The sequence below is a fragment of the Narcine bancroftii genome, chromosome 3, assembly GCF_036971445.1.
Source record: "Narcine bancroftii isolate sNarBan1 chromosome 3, sNarBan1.hap1, whole genome shotgun sequence".
Taxonomy (NCBI): domain Eukaryota; kingdom Metazoa; phylum Chordata; class Chondrichthyes; order Torpediniformes; family Narcinidae; genus Narcine; species Narcine bancroftii.
In genome coordinates, this window is record NC_091471.1 from 73,779,443 (window position 1) to 73,796,236 (window position 16,794).

Sequence of the window (16,794 nt, forward strand, 5' to 3'; positions counted from 1 at the left end):
ATGTACTTATTCCCTTTTTTTTTTAACCTACTTTGTGTTTAAGTATCTTCCACGTTTGGTCTGTAGCCCAATTTGTCTCTTTTCAGTCAATTAGTCAAATTGAGATCCCTTTCATATTAAGTGTGCAGCTTATTCCACTCTCAAAGCTGCATCTTTGCCTCTCTTAATTAGCTAACAGTGCTTAAGTGTTCCATCTGTGAGTTTGTTATTTGTCCTTAGGTGTATGGTAGTCATCTTTCAGGCTTATCAATTGTGGTCATTTATAAAAATATGGGATTTACAAAGCCCCAAAAATAAATTGGGTGATCTCTCAATGTGCAGGTGTATAGCTTGAGTTGTTTATGTATGAAGAACTCTTCATGGATCCTATGAGCTCAGTCTTTTTTATGATTGAAAGTGCAGTTTGTGAAGTAAAGAAGGTGGGTGTAAAGGTTAAAACCTCGTATTTTTTTAACGTTTCGTTAATTTTGTCCCTATCTCTTTAAGGGACATTGTTTGTAGTGTTACCATAGTAACTATGATGTAATATGTCATAATATCCACCCAGACTAATGACTTGCTCATTACTCGGCAACATGTTAAGGAAGCGTGAGCATGAGAAATATTTCTTTGAATGCTTTTTGTCTTTTAAAATTTGTTTATCTTTTTAAATATCGTTATGTATCTCTTTAAAGTTTGAGCTCTTTATATACATTTTACATCTCTATCATTATACAGTAAATACTTTGTTATTCATCATTATGAAAGTCTTAATGTGAAGTTATGCAAAATGTTTATCCATTTTATCAATGAATTAAAGCTACATGAAGCAGCAGTCACAGAGTTGGATTTATTGGATAAAAGAGATCAAAATTCGGAATATTGCAGCATGCTCTTGGAAGATGATACTTTGAAATGAGGATATATTAGTGTAAGGAAAGTGTCATCTATAGAGGGATAGTGGAGGAAATTGATAGGGAGATAGGGATGGAGATGCACAGAGATCAATTCGGCTGAAGGAATGTGCATTTCTTTTGGAATAATCTTCTGGCTATCCATCTCGTAGGAAGTTGATGGCTCCTTTCAGTCAGTTTGTGGGGTTTATACCCCACCCCTCAGAAAGGAGCAGACACTTGGAATAATATACACCTGAGAGAAGAGAAGAGGAAGAAGGGGCGGAGGAGAAGCGCAGGCTAACAGGTAAGAGCACAGAGCACAGGGGTGGGAAGGAAGAAGAATTAAGCTGAGAAGAGATTGGTGGTGTAGCTCTCTGATAGGAGAGGCAGTGGAAGCGGTGGGGAGCTAGAGGAAAGGAAACTGTGGGGCAGGGAAAGAGAGAGATTCATGGGATGGGTTTAATTGGAAATGGAGAAGTCAATGTGAATGCAATCTGGTTGGAGAGTGCCCAGGCAGACTATAAAGTGTTGATCTTCCAATTTGCAGGAAGCTTCGGTTTGGCAGTGCATGGATATATGTCATACACCTGCTGTGTATGTGCTAGATGATTTACAACACTGTACGCATGTGTTCCTTTAACATGACACTGTACACAGACCACTTCAACCCATTTTCTATGGACCTTATGAGGTTATACAACGCCACCTGAAGACATTTGTGATTCACAGAATGGGAAAGCTGATACGGATTCCATTGACAGGTTAAGGCCGGCATATATCGATCGTCCATTTTCTGCATCACTGCCAACATCAAAGGAACAGTTGCACCCCTGCCAGTCAGAGCATAAACCACCCACCTTGCAGTATCAGATGAGGCCAAGCCAGGCTGTCAACCCTCCAGACCATTACATAGCTGGACAGATCCAATCAGTCACTTCCTGGCATGGCTCAGAGACTGAGGTGGAATGGGAGGGTCGTCATGGTGGTGTACTTACCTGGGTCGGGAGCAGTGCCGGTCACCACTGATGATGAATACAAGGTGATGCATGGGAGCAGTAGTGCCCATGTACAAGTCGGAATAGGGGGTTGCGCTATTGTGATAGATCTCAGACACTGGAGGAGGGGATTGAGAGCATTGAGATTGCATGTTTGGCAGAGAGCCAAGGGAAACCCTGTTTGATAGGATACTTAAGAAGGCTTATGGGATGCTGGGCTTCATTAATAGGAATATTGAGTTCAAGAGTAGAGAGGTCATGTTGCAAATCTACAAATCTCTGATGAGACCACACTTGGAGTATTGTCTTCAGGTCTGGCCACGTAATTACATAAAGGATGTGGAAGCTATGGAGAGGGGATTTACCAAGACGTTACCTGGATTGGAAAATAAGTCTTATGAGGCAAGGTTAGTAGAAATGAGACTTTTACTTTGGACTATAGAAGGATGAGAGGAGACTTAATCGAGGTCTATAAGATTATGAGAGGCATAGATTGGGTGGACAGCCAGCTCCTGTTTCCCAGGGCAGGAATAGCAAACACCAGAGGACATATGCAGAAAGTTAAGGGAAGGAAGTTTAGGGGAGCCATCAGGGGTAGGTTTTATTATATAGAGAGTTGTGAGTGTCTGGAATACCTTGCTGGGGAAGGTAGTGGAAGCTGAAACATTGGGGGCATTTAAGAGACTCGAAGACAGGCACATGGATGGAAGAAAAATAGAGAGTTATGGGGTGGGGGGGGTTTTAGTACTTTTTAAAAAAAGAATACCTGGATATGGGTAGGCTTAACATCAAGCCCAAAGGGCTTGTACTATGTTGCAGTGTTCTTTGTTCTAAAAGGTTGGTGGGGGGGGGGGTGGGTGGGGTTGGCTGAGTGGTATTTTGGGGATGAAGAAGTTATTGCAATGGCTGAGATGAATAATGTGGGCTGACTTCATTTTGTTCTGAACATTGAGAGAGTGTAGTCTTTTGATTGTGTGTATACGGGGTAAATTATAGCTGCCATAACATGATGGTGGTGTTGTGGACAGTGAAGAAGGTTTTCAAAGCTTTTAGTGGGATATGGGAGAGTTAAAAGAGTGGACTGAAAGCTGGCAGATGGAGTTTAATACTGATAAATGTGAGGTGCTACATTTTGGTCAGACTAATCAGCAAGGGTCATACATGTTAAATGGTAGACAATTGAGGAATGCAGTAGAACGAAGGGATTTAGGAATTCTGGTACATAATTCTCTAAAGTGGATTCACATGTAGATAGGGTGGTGAAGAAAGCCTTTGGTATGTTGGCCTTCATAAATCCGAGTATTGAATACAGAAGTTTGGATGTCACGTTGAAGTTGTATAAGGCACTGGTGAAGCCAAATTTGGAACATTGTGTGCAACTTTGGTCGTTGAATTATATGAAGGATATAAAAAAACAGAATAAAGAGAGTGAAGAGGAGATTTACAAGAATGTTGCCTGGGTTTCAGGGTTTGAGTTACAGTGAAAGGTTGAACAGGTTGGGACTTTATTCTCTGGAGCCTAGAAGATCGAGGAGTGACTTGATAGAGGTATTTAAATTATGAGGGGAACAAATAGAGTCAATGTGGACAGGCTTTTTCCATTGAGAGTGGGGGAGATTCAAACAAGAGGATATGGATTGAGATTGAAGGGGGAAAAGTTTAGGGAAAATATGAGGGGGAATTTCTTCACTCAAAGGATGATGGCAGTGTGGAATGAGTTTCCAGCCAAAGTGATAGATATGGGTTCGATTTTAATATTTAAGGAAAAGTTGGATAGGAGAGAGGTGTGGAGGGTTATGGGCTGGGTGCAGGCCATTGGGACTAAGTGGGAGAAGGTTTTCGACATGGACTGGAGGGGCCGACTGGCCTATTTCTGTGTTGTAATTGTTATATTGTTAATAGAGAATGGTGTAAGGAATTAAAATGGTTGGTCACTAGGCGGCCCTTACTATTGCAGCAGTCAGAGTGAACATGCTCAACAAAACAATCTTTCACTCTGCGTCAAATCTTTTCGATGTGGAGGAGGCTACAATGGGAGCACCAGATGCAGTAGGTGACCCCTGCAGTTTTTCAAGCAAAGTGTTTCTTCATTGGAAGGACTGTTTGGGGCCCCGAATGGTGGTGAGGGAGGAAGTGTGGGCACATAAGCATTTCTTGTGGTCACAGGGATAGGTATGAAATGGGTGATTATTGGGAAGGGATGAGTAGATGAAGCAGTCACAAGGAAAGTGGTCCCTCCAGAAGATGGAGAGGGGAGGGAAAAGGAGGGGAAGATGAGTCTGGTGGTGGGGTCACATTGTAGATGGTGTAAATTGTGGAGAATAACATGTTCGATGTGGATGGAGGCAGGAGGGTGGTATATGAGGACAAGGAGAATCCTGTCCTTGTTGTATCTTGGGATGGAGGGGGCCAGGACAGATATGCAGGAAATAGAGGAGATGAAGGTAAAGGCTGAATTGATGGTAGTAGAGGAGAAACCACGACTTCTGAAGAGTGGATGACCTGATCCTGAGAGCAGATGTGATGAAGACAGAGGAATTGAGAGAAAAGATTAGTCTTTACATGGGACAGCATGTGAGGAGGTGGTGTTGGATTAATTGCGGGAGTTCGTATGTTTGTAGAGAATTTGTCTCTTGGATGAGACACAGAAATTGAGAAAAGGAGAATGATGCCAAAGACAGCCCAAGTGAATGTGAGGTCAAGTGAAAGCTAGCAGCAAAGTTGATGAGATTATCATGGGTATATGAGGCAGGACCTGTAGTTGTTGATGTAGTGGAGGAAGAGTTGAGGTGCCTAGGCTTATGGCATGGATTGCTCTGCAAAGCCAAGAATAAAGCAGGCATAGTGGGACTCATGCAGTTACCCATGGCTATCCCCTTGATGTGGAGAAAGTGGGATGAGTCACAGGAGAAGTTATTGGGGATGAGAACAAGTTCTACCAGGTGCTGGTGGAAGGAGATTCATGGGATTTGATATTGAAGAAGAATCAAAGGGCTTTGAGACTGGGAGATTGTTTTGTTGAGGACTTTTGCTCTGTCACGCAGACTGAGAAATTGTTGCGTTGAGCACCTTCACTCTGTTGCTGCAATACCAAGGACTCCAAGTGGCCAAACATTTAAATTCCACACATCATTCGCACAATGACATGTCCATCCATGGTCTCATGCATTGCCAAACCGAAGCTACCTGCAAATTGAAAGGATAATACCTGATATTCCCTCTGGGTACTCTTCAACCAAACGGCATTAATATCAACATAAGCAATCCCCCACACCCTCTGAGACTCCCTCTTTTCCAGTCCCTTCACTTCCTCTCCTTCAGCTCTCGACTTCTTTACTTTCCCTCTCTGATCAGACCCTGCCCCTTCCAATTTCTCAGCTTTTTTCTCTTCTACCATACCATGGGCTTACCTGTTAGCCTGTGCTCCTCCCCCTGCCCCTTCCTCTCTCCTCTCCACTCCCCACTATTTTGTTCAGCTCCTGCCTGGTTTTTGATTATACCCTGATGAAAGGTATTACTGTAACAGTATTTCCCAGACTGTGGTCTGCAGATCCCTGGTGGTCTGCTGGTTTATAATAGGTGGCCCACACCAATGCAATGAAGATAATTATTATCAGGCAAAAATAAGGTTGGACGTTTGACCACAATAATTTTCTCACCAAAACAAAACATAAATTGTGTTGGTGGTCTAGGAGGAGCCCGAGCTCAGCAACACACTCCCCCATCCCACGGTGGTCTGTAGGTTTATTATTGGCAGTTGGTGATGTGGAAAAGAATATTTAAGGTATTCTTTGGTGAAAAAGAGTTTGTGAACCACTGATGTATCTTAACTCAGTGTTTCAGTCCCTTTCCAGCCTCCTAATTCTGGCCTTTTAACCATTTTAAATTATTCATTATTGACATCAAGATTTTTCAACTGTTCAGACCCCAAATGACTCCCTTATTTTCTGTATTTGTATCTCGATTTCCCCCTTGACAACTTGCTGTAAACCTCCCTCTTTGAGCAAGATTTTTGTCAGTTTCTTTCATATCTATGTGAGCTCATTCTCAGTCATAGAGTTGGAGAGACATGCTGCATGGAAGCAGGCCCTTCAGTCCACCGTCTATGCTGACCATCCATCACCCAGTTATAACAATCATCCATCAATCCAATTGTTTATTCTCCCTACAGTTTTGTCAACTTCATCAACTCCCCTCAGATTCTACCATATCTACATACTATGGGCAATTTACAGTGGCCGTTGAATTTTCCAGCCCACATGTCTTTGGGACATGAGAGGAAACCGGAGCACCTGGAGGAAACCCATACCCTCACGGAGAGAACAAGAAAACTCCATACTGGAGGTCAGGGCTCAACCTGGATATCTGGAGTTGTGACATGCAATTCCATGGAGAACTGAAAAGTCGCAGCATTGTGCAGGGCCCTAGACTTCTATGCCTGTGTATTGAAGTCGGGAATGCCTCTTGGTTTGATGCAGTGCTGAGCCAAAGGGTAGAGCTCAGTCAAACTGTGTTTGGATCCCCAACACTTTGCCTGTTAAATGCAAAGAAATATTATTTTTAATCTCTAGATTTTTAACAATAATTTAATTTTTTAATTCATTTTGTACCTTTCAAACTGTTTCTAAATGCCTCTGACCTTTAAAACTAGTGAACAGTCAAAAGGAGATCAGAATGGTCAAGGAGGCAGGGTTCAGGATCTACCATTTGAAGCTTGCACAAGTTCCACTCTGCTTGATGGTCACAGTGTCAAGGTGTGTAGTTTGATTTTAATCAGTGGGGCTGCAAAAGGCCAGTGTGGCACCAGGATTTAGTATGGGTGAAACACATTTTGGCTCCTTCCAATCCAATAACAATAGTTCCCAAAAATAATTTAATGGGGCAGTGAATAGCCAGAAGGTGGCGCTCCTTGCCAATATTTATAAAATCGAACAACTAAAGATAAAGCACTGTTCAACATTTTGTATTTTTTTAGATTGTGTTTATTGTTCATTCATTTCTCTGAAGACAGAAATATATCAGTGATGTAAGAAATATAGCAATTTTCTGAGTGTAAAGTACCTCCTTTATTGTTAATGTCACCAAGACAAGCAGCATTCTATTAACCATAGAGATTGTAATATGGACCCAAAACATTTTCCCCCACCATTCTGTGATATCTTTTACTCCAAACATATCTTCATCCTTTTCTATACTTTGAATGGAAGGTTCAGTGTATTTGAGGAGAATAAAAATTATTATTTTTTGTTACCCCAACTATAGTGTTGTTGGTACTGTGGACGTTTGTAAGCTACAGAATGATAATGAACATCTGGCAAAATGGGGATGTGGTGGTATACCACCAGCCTACTGCAGGGGGCAACCTCTGTACCTGCAGGAGTGTAAGAGGACAGGACAACACCTGGCCGGCTGCCAATCAGTCGGCCTGAATGGATCAAGCCCCACCCGGTCGGGTGTCAATCACCCTCCGGGATATAAGCCTGCACCAGCCTCCCGAGGCCTCACTCAGAGTTGCTGCAGCCACAGCCAGCCTGGCTCTGTGGAAGTCTTTGTGGATTAAAGCCTGTAATACAGTCTTTATCTTTGTGTGTTTCTGATTCTGTCCAACAGCGTACCACAGGGGAACACAATGGAAAATGGAAAGTAATCCTGGTAAATTTGAGGTGATGCATTTTGAGAGGTTTAATGGAGATAGAACATGCACCATGAATGATGTATCATTAAAAACAAAGGGAGCTCGGTGTATACTTTAGATCCACCTTCTGGATATAAAAAAGGAAGGCAAAGAGAATGTATAGAAACCAATTGGCATGTTATATGATCATATAAGTATTGAGTCCCTGAAAATGCCACCAGGACAGGAGTTACATGTAGAATTATGGGAATTGTTTTCAAACAGAGGCCTAGAGGTACAGATACGTATTTTCCTGAAAATGAGGACATTGGACGACAGTGTGGTGAAGAAGGTGGTTAGCATGCTTGTCTTTATCAGTCAGGGCAGTGTGAGCAGAAACAGGGGCATCATGTTACAGCTGTACAAGACGTTGATGGGGACCACATTTGGAGCAGGATGTGGTTCTGGTCACCCAGCCGTCGGAAGGATGTCATTCATGAGGAAAAAGATCCACGAGGATGTTACAAGAATGGGAGGGTTTGAGTCACAATATAGGGAGAGACAGCATAGGTGAGGCCATATTTTCCCCTTGGACCACGGGATGACCTTATAGAGGCTTATAAAATCTTGAGAAACATAGATAAAATGAATAGAAATTTTGCACCATGTAAAATGGGCACATCTTCACAGAAGAGAAACAATTTGAAGGAGAGAAAAAGTAGTGGGACAAATGATGTTTTGGGTCTCGTCTCTGGATCAGGACTGAGAGGGATGATAGGCAGTCTAAAGTGGATAGGGAGGGGAATGATACAGGGGCCAATGGATGATAGATTGACCAATGAGGGGTGAAGGCTGATGGGCAGACAGAGTCAGGTGAAGGGGATGTAGCGTGAATAAAAGCTCTCATGACTGGAGGGAGAACATAAGCTTTTATTAGCTTGTAATTGAGGGTAGGGTCTTACAGTGGTCTTCAGAAGAGTTCTGGGTTTGGGCGGGAAACCAGGGTTATATATTCACAACCAGTGAATCCCAGTTCACTGCATTCACCCTTCTTGCAGAATTTATAGTCTGTGGATGGAGACAGAAAAAATGGATTCAGAAAAAAAATTGAAAAATATATAGTTATTTACAAATCTACGGATTTAAGCATTCTGGGGGGGGAGGGTCTAGATATCCTGGTGGAGCACCTTAGCACCAGGGAGCCTTGGACTCTTTGGGTCACCTGGTCCCCTTATGAGGGAGGAGTGGTGTATTTGGTCACTTTCCTCCTGAACCGGATTCCCTGAGGCCCTGACTGGGGGTGACGAGAATGAGCTCCATGGCTCGCAGGGCATTTGTTCCAGCAGGTGTCAGGTCCCTGATGGAGAAGGTGTCCTCCCTGCCATCCGGGCATTCCACATAGGTACGTGGGATTGTCATGGAGCAGTTTCATCTTCTCCAACAGGGGGATCAGTCTTTCTTCTCTTCACGTGCTTCATGAGAAGGACTGCACTAAGAGTAGTGAACAAGTTGGGAGTGTAGTTCTCGATGTTAACCTTCTTTTGAAATTGAATAGCAGCTTGTGAGGAGCAGCGTTGGTCGCAGCAACTGCATGGAATGAAGTGCCATAGGAAGGAATTCCTGCCAGCGTGAGTCTGGAAGGTCTCTTGACTTTAGGGCTAGTTTGACAGCCTTTCATACTGTGGTGTTTTCCTTTTCAATCTGCCCATTCCCTGGGGATTGTAGCTCGTAGTCCTGCTGGATGCAATGCCCATCGCCAGCAGGTACGGATATCAACCACACGAAGCAGAGTGAAGGTTAAATGCAGGCTTTAATAGAGTGATATATACAGCTAGGTCTTGCCTCTGTGAAAGCTCAGGTCAGAAGGAGGAGCATGAGCTCCAATCGGCTTTATATACATGGTTGTCAGGTGGTGGCCCCTGGTGACCTAGTGGCTAATGGCATATCACCACATTCATCCCCCCTTAAAGGAATTTGGCCACTCCCCGCACCTCCCCTCCCCCACGTTCATATGTCCTGGATCTGGTGGGCTTTTCTTAGTCTCTAGGACTTTTGGGGTACTGGGGCAGGGGAGGTGGGAAGTATTGAGGTTAGGGGGACCTGACATTGGGTGGTTGAGGATGCAGAGTAGGGGTATGCTGCAGGGTGGAGGGGTTGGGGGATGTAGGGCTTTCTTGATGGGTACCGGCTGTTGGGGGTGTTTCGGTCAGCGGTTCATTTTGGGATGATATGATGGTCGGTTGTCCTGGTGTCTGCTGTCCATCTTGCTGGTCCATCAGGGTCTGTGGGGGTCTGAGATCCTTCCTCCGGTACACGATACCGGCTGGTGCGATGTCCCTGATAGCTACTGAATCTTCCCACCCTTCACTGAATGCGACGACTGTGTAGTGGGGATTCACGAGCCTCAGCTCTGCTAACTTCACCAGTGGGTCCGATTTGTGGGGCCTGCAGTTCCTCCGGAGGAGCGCCGGACCTGGTGTCATCAGCCATCTAGGCAGCACCGTGCCTGTCGCGGCTTTCCTTGAAAATGAAAACAAGCAGTCATGTGGAGTCGTGTTTGTGGCAGTACACAACAGTGAGCGTATCGAATGTAAAGCCTCCGGTAACACGTCCTGCCATCTTGCCACGGGTAGATCTTTTGCCTTTAAAGTCAACAGTACTGTTTTCCAAATAGTGGCATTTTCCCTTTCCACTTGCCCATTACCCCTGGGGTTGTAGCTTGTAACGGCTTGTGGCGATACCTCTGTCCCGTAGGTACTGCTGGACTTCTGCATTCATGAATGCAGCACCCCTGTCGGTGTGTATATAGCTGGGGTACCCACACAAGTTGAAAATAGATTGCAGGCACTTTATTACTGTGGCTGCTGACACATCAGGGCGTGGAATTGCAAAAGGGAAGCGGGAGTATTAATCTATGGTGATAAGGAGTAGACGTTCCTGTCGTAGGAAGGGAGAGGGCCTTTAAAGTCGAGGCTGAGGCATTCAAGAGGTCTGGTGGCTTTTATCAATGTAGCCCTGTCTGGCCGGTAGAACTGTGGTTTGCATTCCGTGCAGATGGAACAGGCCTTGTTTACTGTCCTTACCTCCTCCACCGAGAATGGGAGATTGTGGGTCCTTATGAAATAGATCAATCTAGCAACCCCCGGGTGGCCCAGCTCATTGTGCCATCTCTACAGCTGGGATGTGTGATTGAGGGCCACACAGATGCCCCTGGACAGTGCATCTGAGGGCTCATTGAGCTTCCCGGGCCGGTATGTGGATAGTTCTATACTCTAGTGCCACATCTTGTCGTTTTTTTTATTTTCCCCCTGTTCTGATTGTCGAACATAAATGCCACGGATCGTTTGTCCGTGACCAGAGTGAAGCGCTTACAAGCCAGGTAATGTCTCCAATGCCTCGTCTCTTCTTCGATGGCCTGTGCCTCCTTCTCCACTACCAAGTGTCTCACCTCTGACCCCTGTAGGGTCCACGAGGAAAAGGCTACCAGTTGCCCCTCCTGATTCAGTGTGGCCACTAGTGCTACATCTGAGGCATCCATCTCCACTTGGAAGGGGATCATCTCATCTATGGTCCGCAGGGTTGCTTTTGCAATCAGGTCCCTAATCTCTGTAAAGGCTTTGACAGGCGCCAGGCCAAGGGGAAATGCCCAGGCTTTTATGAGTGGGCAGGCCCTGTTGGCATAGTTGGGAACCCACTGTGCATAGTACACGAAGAGTCCCAAACATCTCTTTAACGTTTTCTGTGTGTGAGGGACTGGGAGGCCTAGGAGTGGGTGCATGTGGTCAGGGTCTGGGCTGATTTCCCTGTTTTTTACTATGTGTCCCAGGATGGCCAATTTCTTAGCGCTAAAGATGCATTTGTCCTTATTGTATGTTAGGTTAGGTTAGGTGCCTGGAAGAAGCACTTGAGAGTGGCCGCAAATGGTAACATTGTCAAGGTAAGGGAACACCGCCTGGAGTTGATACTCATTTACTATATGGTCCATCTCTGACTGGAACAGTGACACCCCATTAGTGATGCCGAAGGGGAGACGGAGAAACTGGTACAGTCTGCCATCTGCCTCAAACGTGCGTTCGCTCTCTCTGATGGGCAACTGGTGATATGCTGCCTTGAGGTCTATAGTGGAGAACACATTATACTGCACAATGCTGTTCACCATGTCCGCTATGCGTGGTAGTGGGTAGGCATCCAGCTGCGCAAACTTGTTGATGGTCTGACTGTAGTCGACCACCATCTGTTGCTTCTCCCCCAGCCTTACTACAACTACTTGGGCTCTCCACGGGCTGGAGCTCTTCTCTATAATGCCCCCTTATAGGAGTTTGCGAATCTCCACTCTAATGACCTCTCTATCCTGCGGGCTGTACCTCCTGCTCTTGGTGGCTATTGGTATGCAGTCCGGGGTGAGATGAGTCAATAGCGGGGGAGGTTCTATATTCAGGGCTGTCAGGTTACAGGGCTGTTTGTTCTTAAGGTGCAGTGGGGGAAGGGGCCCATTGTGTACCATTGTGATTCTCTCTAATTGACATTGAAAGTCCAGCCCGAGCAGGACAGGAGCATAGAGACGGGGTGTACTAACAATTTAAATTCCTCGTACTCTGCGCCGTACTTCCAACATGACCTTGCAGATGTGTGTCACTTTAGCTGTATGGCTGTTGGACGTGAACAAAATTTGGTGGTCACTGGAGTATGTGTTCAGGGCAAGGCACTCTACTAGCCCCCAGTCTATGAAACTTTCAGTACTCCCGCTGTCCATCAGGCAATTTACTTTTGACCCATTAATTTTAATACCAACAGTCGCATTTGATAAATCGTGTGGACTCACCTGGTTCAGACGTAGAGAGGCCAGCATGGCATGTTCTCTGTTCTGGTATTCAGCATCCTGGTCATAGTAGAACTCTGGGTTGTATTCCGCCCCTGATGGTGGTGTCCTATGTCCGGCATCCTTTGTCCAACATGGCCAGCTACACATGGCAGTCTGTTTTCTGTCGACTTGAGGAGGAAGAAGAAGAGCTTTCCCGCCTCTCATTTGCATGAGAAGAAGCTTTGACGGGAGCCTCAGGGCTTCTGCAGACTTTGGCATAATGCCCTTTCTTTCTGCAGTTTGAACAGTTCGCTTCTCTAGCTGGGCAGAGAGCTCTGGGGTGCTTGTGCACCGTTCCAGTGGGGACACTGCTGCTCAGTGTTGCCCTTGAGCACTAGTGTTCCTCTCCCTGTGCAGGGTTAATGAGTCCAGCAAAGTATACTCCTCCAGTTCCTTTCTAGTATCTTCCAGAGCCTCTGTGATAATTTCTGCCACCTCCAGCCTGACTGTCCCCTTTTCTCGCAGCCTCTGCCTGATCTCAGTAGATCTGACACCTGCTACAATCCTGTCTCTTATGAGCTCGTTCACATACTCTCGAGCAGATACAGTTTTAAAAGTACACTCCCTAGCTAAGACCTTCAGGGCGAGGATGAAATCGCTAGCAGACTCCCTGGCTTGCTGCGACCTGGTCATAAGCCTGTGTCTGGAGTGGAGCTCGCTGTGCCCTTTATTAAAGTGTCTCTGCAAGGTGCTCATAGCCTCTTGATAGGATTTAGCATCCTGTATAAGGGAGTACGGGTGATCCTCCAGATGCGCAAGCAGTAGCGTAAGGCTACTGATAAGTATTTCTTCCTCTGATGCCCCATCAACCCCCACGTAGTTTAGGAAACACCTCTACCACCAGTTGAAGTGAGTGCTTTTCCCAGGGGTCCTGGGGTCCAGTTCCAGCCTATCTGTCCTCAGCACCTGGCTGAACTTGAGTCTCTGATTCTGTGGTAGTGGGGGCGCATACTGAGTCTGATCCCTTCCCCATGTGGTCACTTGATCCTGGGAAAGCATGGGCGCCCTCTGGGGAATCGGAGTTAGCTGGGGTTGTCTCTGGGAGAGTGGGCTGTCCTCGCAGTCCTGGTGGTAGATCAAGACCAGGAGGGATACTTGTCGTATGCCTTGTCCCCGCGCTTGTTGCAACTCTTGGCTATCAAGCAGGAGCCCAGTGGGCTCCGTGGCTGGACCCAGTCCTGGAGAGTTACTTAACAGGCAGGGCCCTGAATCATTCTTTACCTGCTCCCAGATGCTTGTGTCCCTCTCACAGTCCTCGGTCACTGGGCGAGTCCCTCTCTCCGTCGTGGCTTCGGTCTCACAACTCCCCGCCTGGTCCATACTCGGCTGCATGTGCTTGGGGGACGTGGGTGAGGACCAGAGAACTTTCATCCCGGATATAAATCACTCTATTACATTGAGACTGGCATCAACCACACGAAGCAGAGTGAAGGTTAAATGAGTGATATATACAGCTAGGTCTTGCCTCTGTGTAAGCCCAGGTCAGAAGCAGGAGCATGAGCTCCAATCGGCTTTATATACATGGTCATCAGGTCACCACCTGATGACCTAGTGGTGTAATGGCATATAACCACTGGATGAGCCCCAGTCACTATGAATATAGCTGGGATACCCGAACAGGGCAAAAATGGAACCTAGGGCCTTTATGACTGGTGAAGTGGACGTGTCTGGACACGGAATGGCGAATGGGAAGTGGGAGGACTCATCAATGATAGAAAGGAAAAAAGTGTTCCTGTTCATGGAGGGGAGAGGTCCCTTAAAATCGATACAGCCATTTGAAGGGCCTGGATGACTTGATCAGGTGAGCATTTGTAGAAGTGTGGCTTGCACTCAGTGCAGACCTGGCAAGACCTGGTCATTTCCCTGACGTCTTCCATGGAGTAGGGAAGATAAGCCATGTGGGTAACCCCTGGAAGGCAGAGATCATTATGCAGAGACCGCAGTTGGCCGGTGTGTGCAGAAGCACAACTTCCTCTGGATAAGGCATCTGGAGGGTCATTAAGGGCTCCTGACTGATAGGCAATGTCATAATTGTAGGTGGAGAGCTCGATCCTCCACTGAGCAATCTTGTCATTCTTGATTTTTCCCCTCTTGACATTATTATACATGAATGAGACCAAGTGCTGGTCAGTGATGAGCGTAAATCTTCTAACAGCCATGTAGTGTCTCCAGTGCCTCATGCTTTCTACAATGGCTTGAGCTACCTTTTCCACAGATGGGTTCTGGAAATCGTGACCTTGCAATATTCAAGAAAAACATGCAACTGGCCTGCCTGCCTGGTTGAGGGTAAAGGCCAGGGCTATGTCCAAAGCATCGCTTTCCACTTGGAAAGGTACATTCTTATCCATAGTGTGTGTGGTGGCTTTCACAATGTTGTTCTGGAGGTAGTTAAAAGCCATTTGGGCTTCAGCCGAGAGTGGGAAATTAATGGCTTTTAAGAGTGGGCGAACCTTATTAGCGTATTGAGGGATCCACTGGGCATAATATGAGAAAAACCCCAGACATCTCCTCAAAGGCTTTGTGGTCCTGGGAACAGGGAGCTCCAACAGGGGATGCATCCTATCGGGGTCAGGGCCAATGATGTCATTCTTCACTACGTAGCCCTGGATAGCCAGATGTTTAATTGTGAACACACACTTGTCAGAGTTATAAGTGAGGTTCAGAGCTTTTGTCGCAGGAGAAAGCTCTGGAGGTTGGCGTCATGATCTTTCAAGGTGTGACCATAGGAGATGACATTATTGAGGTTAGGGAAGGTAGCCTTCAATCCATACTCATCCACCATTCTATCCATTTGCCTCTGGAAGATAGAAGCCCCATTAGTAATACCAAAAGGGACCCTCCAGAATTGATAGAGATGACTGTTAGCCTCAAATGCCGTATATGGACGGTCCTCAGAACGGATTGGCAGCTGGTGATAAGCAGCTTTCAGGTCAAATAGACCTGATACTGCACAATATCATTCACCATGTCCGAAATTCGAGGGAGGGGGTATGTGTGCAGTAGTGTGTACTGATTAATGGTTTGGTTATAGCCTGGACTAGTTTTCCCCTTTTACCACTACCACTTGCTCTCTCCACGGGCTGGTGCTAGGTTTGATGATACCTTCATCGAGCAGACATTGTGTCTCAGACTTCATGAAATCTCGGTCTGCGGTGCTGTACCTCCTGCTCTTGGTAGCAAAAGGTTTGCAGTCAGAGGACAGATTCGGGAAGAGAGGTGGGGGGTTTGATAATCAGTATGGAGAGGCTGCATGTGGGTTCTGATTTTAGAGGCCCTCCATTCTGAACCATTACAGAGAGAAGGGACCAGAATACTCCAATGTCACTCTTTTAAGGTGACACAGGAAGTCCAGACCCAACAACACCAGAGCACACAATTCATCAAGTAAATACAGAAAAATCTTACAGAATTCCCACCCTTCAAATGACAGATGTACTATACAATGTTGTTGAATACGCGTAGAATGCGAATGGGATGCAAGTAATAAGCAATAATTGGAAGAGTACATCGTGAGTCTATGAAGCTTTCAGTAGAGCCTGCGTCGATTAAACATTTAGAGGAATGTCTGTTTACCTTCACGGTCATTATGGAGTTGCTGAGCTGGTGAGGTCTGTCCTGATCTAGGACTATTGAGGCTAGGACCCTGGAGACTCCATACTCCTTGCTTGAGTGGCCCCCACCGTCCCAGGTTCCCTGTGGGTAAGATGGTGTTGACCTTGTGGCATGGCTCTCCTTCCTCCTCTGACGATGATGGTGCTGAGTTTGAATTTGATTAATGGCGCCGTTTCAACACTGCCACCCTCTGTCGGCATGTAGCACAGCAAGTGTGTTTGGGTGAATTCGGGGCAGATGGCTTGGGGCTGGAATCTGATCTAGGAGCAGTGCAGGCCGTGGACCTACTTGGGCTTCCCCTCACGTGGCAAACCCTCACCCACAGCTGGAACATACTGAGTCTTTAGCTGGGCAATGAGATCGGGACTGCTGGCTCTTGTCACTAGCATGGGAATCAGCAGCCATTAGGCTGGGGTAGCAGGAAGGGGTCACCTGGGTGAGTGAACTCGCTGGCTTCAAGGTCGTCATTCTTGAGCTTGGCCTGTTACAATGATTTGGCCAGTTCAACATAGCTAGCCAAGTCCTTCTTACCTGACTCGAGCAGTCGCTGCCTCATGTACCTCAAGCAGACCCCTACGACTCGAGTGTCCCGGATCTGTTCTTCGTACCTGTAATTCTTGGCAAGCATCCACAGATCCAGCAGGTAGTCTTCGATGGTCTCTCCTGGCCATTGGTAACATAGAGTGAGTTGGTGCCTCGCTTGCGACTTCAGGTACCAAGCCTTTAACGCTTCAATGGCAGCGTCATATGTAGTGTAGTTGCATACCTTTTCATCTCTACCCTCGAAATGAGTGCGATCCTCCTGAGTTCATCGGTGTAGAAGATGTCTCTGGTTGC

General features: G+C 46.3%; 1 long non-coding RNA gene across 1 annotated transcript in view; it reads left to right on the forward strand.

The window, feature by feature from the left end:
• The first annotated feature begins 573 nt into the window (after positions 1-573).
• LOC138756137 (uncharacterized) overlaps positions 574-16,794 on the forward strand; it is a 29,166-nt gene continuing 12,945 nt past the window's right edge. Inside the window, exons 1-3 of the long non-coding RNA XR_011352789.1 lie at positions 574-588; positions 1,046-1,179; positions 6,522-6,624. This is a non-coding gene — a long non-coding RNA (uncharacterized lncRNA). The remainder of the gene's footprint in view (positions 589-1,045; positions 1,180-6,521; positions 6,625-16,794) is intronic.